Here is a 6,545-nt window from a genome sequence, read left to right on the forward strand (position 1 = left end):
CCTGTGGTCATTCCAAAAACAAGGAAAAACCTAATTGGTTGAAATCCAGACTACTTGAAGCATAAGGTCATGGGGCAGCTCAAGGATAATTTAGAGAAAGTAAGAGACCCAAGAAATATTATGGGTATGCTGCATACATGACAAAACTAATAGAAGAAAAACCATCCAACTTTGAAGAGGTTGTAGAATGTCGAGAATGGAAGGATGCCATCAATCTATAATGAAGAATGGAGTCTAGGAGATCTTACCTAGGCCTGAAGTAAAATATGTGGTTACTTCCAAGTGGATCTATATGATCAAGCATGCAACTGATTTAAGTATAGATAAGTATAAAACAATATTTGTGGCTAGAGTATTATCTCAACATGAAGGCATCAACTATGAAGATAAATTTTCTCCAACAACGATATATACAATGATTCGATCATTATTCTCTCTGGCAGCATCGATGGGATCGAACATTCACCAAATGGATGTCAAGATTGCGTTTCTGAATGAAACTATAGATGAAGAAGTATATATTGAACAACCCTTTGGTTTTGAAGTCAAAGATAGGAAGGCATGTGTTTTCATATTGAAGAAAGCATTATATGACCTCAATCAAGAACTAAGGGCATGGTATGCTAGAATGTATGCATACCTACAAAGAATAGGCTTCACAAAAACTTATTGTGACTCGAAACTTTTTATTAAGTTTGTAACCAATGAACATGTAATTATTGTTAAATATGTAAATGATCTTCTCTTGACAGGTGTAGAAGGTCGAATTGAAGAATGTAAGAAGAAATTGGAAGCAGAATTTGACATGAAGGATCTTGGGTTGATGCATTACTATTTGGGACTAGAATTCTAGCAGGAACTGAATAGAGTCTATTTAGGTCAAGGACAGTATGTGATCGAGGTAGTGAATAAGTTTGACATGATGGACTATAAACCTATGACCACTCCAATGATCACAAACTTGAAAAAAATAAGGAGTTCTGAATCAAGCCCTATATATTCTTCTAGGTATAGACAACTCATTAGCTCATTGATTTACATGGTGAATACTCGAATAGACATATGTTTTGCAGTAAATTTACTCAGTCAATTCCAAGTGGATCCAAAGCACAATCATCAGATAACATCAAAACATATTCTGAGATATCTGCGAGGAACCATTAACCACTGCCTGAAATATGATTGAGGGAATTATGTCCAATTGATTGGTTATACATATTTTGACTGGGGAGGCGGTGAATAGGATGGAAGAAGCACCATGGGAGGATGTTTTAGTTTAGGATCCTCCATGGTCTCATGGATGAGCAAAAAGAAAGACACCATTACTTTGAGTAGTGTTGCAGTTGAATATGTTGCAACATGTGAAGTAGGTAGAGAAGCAATATGGTTAAGGAATTTGTTATTTGACTTGTTTGAAGGACCGATGAACCCTACAATGATACTTTGTGATAACACCAGTTGTATTCGTTTGTCTGAGGACCCAGTGTTTCATGGGAAGACAAAGCATATCAACAACAAGTATCACTATATTCAAGAGCTAGTACAAAATGGTGTGTTGCAACTATGGTATATCTCCACTGATGAACATGTAGCTGACATATTGACGAAATCACTTCCAAACAAGAAGCTTGTATACTTAAGGGACAAGCTTGGTTTGGTGGATTTGTCCTCCCTAATTGAGAGGGAGAGATAGACACTACATTCTTGTCTTCACTTGGGAAGAAAGAATGGAGGATTGGGTAACCATCTGGCATTCGATACTCTTTGAGAATGTGGTAGGGAATTCAAGACAAGAGTAGTCATGGACTAATATTCTTTGAGGATTATCTACCCAAGATAAGAATAGTCCAATGGAAGGTCATACTCTATGAACACCCAAGTGGGGTATGTACCTTGAGAGACAATGATGATGGTGTCTATACATCATTGGTATTGTCAACATTGTGCTCTGATCTTGTGGAGAAATAGAGTTGTTAGTCAAGGCTTTTCTATGTGACAATGTTGGTTATTATGATTCTAGGCATATGGGTTACTAATCTGATTATTGTTATGAGATATCTTCATATTAAGAATGACCATGTACCTCTTATGAACACCTCCCTATTTAATAGGGAGTGTTGAAAAATGTGTAACTAGGTTTAGTCTTCATTAGTATGAAATGTATTCTTGTAAATATAAAATGAAAAAGAAATTATTATTATTATTGAAGCATGGGTTCCATGCTCAAGTTCTTTTATTTTATAGGTCAATCGCCCATTGGGTTCTTATAGAGTTTGTCGTAGGTATAAGAATCATTTTCATATATGAAAGACCCTATGGGCACATTGTAAAATTTAAAATAAAATTTATTTTGTCTTGAAAGTGTGAAAATACCTCTAAGATCAAGTTAGCCTAATGAGTTGTCAATTCGACCTACATGAATAGCCACGCCACCCTTGAAGGAGCATATATATATGAGGAACTCCTCCTATATTTGGATCTCTCACTCACTCATCTCTTATGCAAAGAAGCAGAATAAAGTGAAGTCAAAGAAGAGGAATTCAAAGTGTTTGGGTCTTCCCCATTCTTCTAGAAGAGCGAAGTTAGGGTTTCTGCATTGGGATCTTCTGGGGTTCGATTTTGGAAGAAGAAGAGAAGGGAAGGAAAGATAAGGTATTTTAGGGAATCTTACTAGGACTCAAGTCAAGGCAAGCGAAGTCAAGGGGAAGGCTATTAAAGGGAGATCGAAGTCTCCTAGAGAAGCAGTAGCAATTGCATCAGTTATTGGGGAACAAAATTTTGGATCTACTTGGAGGTCAAATATATTGCAGCAGGAGGTCATGGTAGACTTGATCCTGGAGGGTATTTGTCTGAGTCTAGGTCATGGTATTCGTCAATTGAAAGATATGAAAGATAAGAAGAGATTTTTGGGTTTTCCCCTCAAGAGGAGGAATTTTGGACCTAGCTTGCAGCCTATAAAATGTGTCACTATTCTTCTTGTTTTGGTAGTTGTTTAATGTATTTCACATTGGAATAATAAAGAATAAATCTAATAAGTAGAAAGGTAACACAAACAGTTATCAAAGAAGAGAATTAACATATTCACTGCCCTATTAAATTCTCAACACTAGGAGTTTAGGTCATTATTACAAGATAGACATGTCACTATCAATTAAATCCCAAAACTAACTCCGTGTGCACATGTGTAATATTACAAAAGCCTAGTGAAGCCTATCACATGTATATGTGTCCCACAAATGATGTCCTAATGGCCATCATTATGACAAAAAGTATAAGAAGGCATCAAAACTCTAGACAACATTAAAGCGCATTTCCCTTAATATGAACTAGAGGAATGAGCACCTAAGCATGGAAGGGAACAAAGCTACTTAAGAATAATAAGCCAATAATGTGATATATTTGAGATCCCAAAAGTATAATGATGCTTCCTTGTGTGTACAAATGTCTTAGGAAAGATGTTTTCACAACCATCATGATGATATCCTATAAAATAGTAAATGTGGCCACTAGAAAATCATTATATCAAGATATGTAATGAACATTATTGGAAGTAGATAAAATTACATTATATCCCACCATTAATGACATCTTAAAACATCATAGGTAAGGGGAAAAGATAGCATTAATATTTGATGTTGTGTAGGATAATCTATGAAGTGGAACAATGTGGGAAACCATCTATAAGATGCAACTGACTCCTAATTAAGGTGCAAGGAGATGAAACTTGATACTATTAAGAACCAATGCATAATGACCAGAAATGGCAACATCAATATGATTATGATGTATTTCTAAGAAACTAATAATAAAGTAATAATATGTAGAACCAAATTTATTCTAACTCTTCACACACACTGCTGAGGGACAAGAGAGGCAAATGGAGAGCTGCCAACAAGAAAGAACCTCCAAGAGAAAAGGTGTGTAGAAATATGGTAATAGAACTAAAACTGCTCAAGAAATTTAATCTAAATCAAGAGACACAATTTTACTCTACTGCTTTGCAGAAATTAATTCACAATTTAGAACAACATTCACAAACATGCAATAAGAAAAATCACACATGCACAATATTTTTCGAGGGGAACCCAACTGGGAAAACCCCTAAAGCCTCTTTGCATTAATCAGATGAATAGAGAATGTACCATAATTTCTTGCCCGCGCTGAGCACAACCTGCAAGTGAATAACCTATCTCTATGCTCAATGAGAATCTCTAGCCCAGAATTAGTCAATTTTTGTCTTTGCTTGAGCCCATATTTCCTTGTGCAAATCCTAAGGAATTACCCCCCACTTTTTAGGAATTTTCCTCCAATTGTTTGCAAAATTCCCAAGGATGGATCATCTGACTGCATGCAAAACCTATACACTCAAACTAGTTTACAACTTCTTGTTACACTACCTTGGAATTTCCACGAAACTTGAGGAACTCGAATTCCTTGCATGAACTAGCTATCTTGAGTTGATTGATCAATTATCTGTATGATCGCTAAGTTAGATTGTTGTCCCACTGTACAACTAACCTTCAACTAGTTCCATTAACTGTTAGAACTAGTTTAATCGGACACAACTGGAAATAATTAACCTAGATTATTAAAATTTAGTAATCACACATGGTTAACTGAACTACAAGCCCTCTAACTCAAATTTACTGAGCTAAATGAGTGAAAAGAGCCATGTCACACAAGTTAACTTCCTCCAAGTTGTCTGTTGATGTGGAAATTCAAATTTTCTCAGTTTGACCAAGGCAAAGTCAAATTGAGACTTTCTTGCTACACTTCTCAACACTTCCTCTTAGCAAGAAATGGATTATCAACCGCCCCTATCCTACACCAATGGAATTTGAACTTCCCTCTTAACAAAGCCTGTATCAATAGGTCAACATCTTGTTCCTCTGTCAGAATGTATTGTAACAACATTATTCACTTATGCACACAATTTCATAAATGATGATACCGAATATCTATATGCTTGGTTTAAGCGTGAAATACCGGATTCTCTGAGAGCTTAATACAATTCTTATTATCACAATAGATCACATTGGATCTATCATTTGACCAAACAGTCCCACAAGTATCTTTCTCATCTAGATCACCGCACATGCTACTTGAATTACAACCATGTATTCTGCTTCTGCCGAGTTGAGCGCCACAAGTTTCTGCTTCCTATCGTACCAAGAAACTGTTGTGGACTCAACACTAAAAAATTACCCCTGATGTACTCTTTCAGTCGGATGAACTCCCTAACCAATCTGCTTCTATGAAGCCACACAACTTCACTCCCTTTGTCCATCTATACCATAATCCATACTGGGTAGTGCCTCTAAGGTACCGTAAGACATTCTTTGTTGCCTTCCAATACAATTTGGTTGACCTAACCATAGATTGGCTCAGTTGGTTGACTGCATAACACATATATGTTCATTTGTTCATAAGGTACCACGTAGAATATGGTGATAGAATTGCAACTACTTAAGAAATTTAGTCTAAATCAAGAGACAGAATTCTACTCTACTGCTCTACGGAAATTAATTCACAATTTAGAACAATATTTTCAAACATGCAATAATAAAAGCCACACATGCACAATATTTTTCTAGGGGAACCCAACTAGGAAAAACCACTCAAGCCTCTTTGCATTAATCAAATGAATAGAGAATGTATTACAATTGCTTGCCCGCTCTGAACACAACCTGCAAGTGAATAACCTATCTCTTTTCTCAATGAGAAGCTCTAACCCAGACTTAGGATTTTCTTCCTTTGCTTGATCCCCTATTTCCTTGCTCAAATCGTGAGGAATTAGCCCCTATTTTTTAGGAATTTTCCTCCAATTGACTGCACAATTCCAAGGATTGATCATCTAACTGCATGCAACACCTCTACACTCAGACTAGTTTACAACTGCTTGTTACATTGCCTTGGAATCTCCACCACAACTGAGGAACTCTAATTCCTTGCATGCACTAGCTATTTTGAGCTGACTGATCAGTTAACTAGATGATCACTAAGTTATACTATTGTCCCACTAAACAACTAACCTTCCGCTAGTTCCAACAACTATTAGAACTAGTTTAATTGAACACAACTGGAAATAACTAACCTGGATTACTAAAATTTAGTAATCACACATGCTTAACTGAACTCCAAGCCTCCAACTCAAATTTACTACGCTAACTGAGTGACAAGAGCCATGTCACACAAGTTAACTGCCTCCAAGTTGTCTATTGATGTGGAAATTTGGATTTTCTCAATTTGACCAAGGCAAAGGCAAATTGAGACTTTATTGCTACACTTGTCAACAAGGTGTGAATCAATGTGCTAGGTTGACAATGTATTAAAGAAAAATATCAATGTGCTAAGTTTAATGTGATTCGATAGGTTGAAGGTGTCAACAATCAATTAGAGTGCTTCAATCAAGAACTTAAACATTATCTCACAATGATTATCAAGTTTAGCAAGTGCTCAAATATTCACCACTTCTAATGTAAAATGGTATCCCCATGACAAATACATTAGGCCAAACGAAGAACCAAATGTCTACCATCAAGCAA

Source organism: Pinus tabuliformis, chromosome 6 (assembly GCF_031772625.1).
Source record: "Pinus tabuliformis cultivar Carrire ecotype Pingquan chromosome 6, CPIR1, whole genome shotgun sequence".
Taxonomy (NCBI): domain Eukaryota; kingdom Viridiplantae; phylum Streptophyta; class Pinopsida; order Pinales; family Pinaceae; genus Pinus; species Pinus tabuliformis.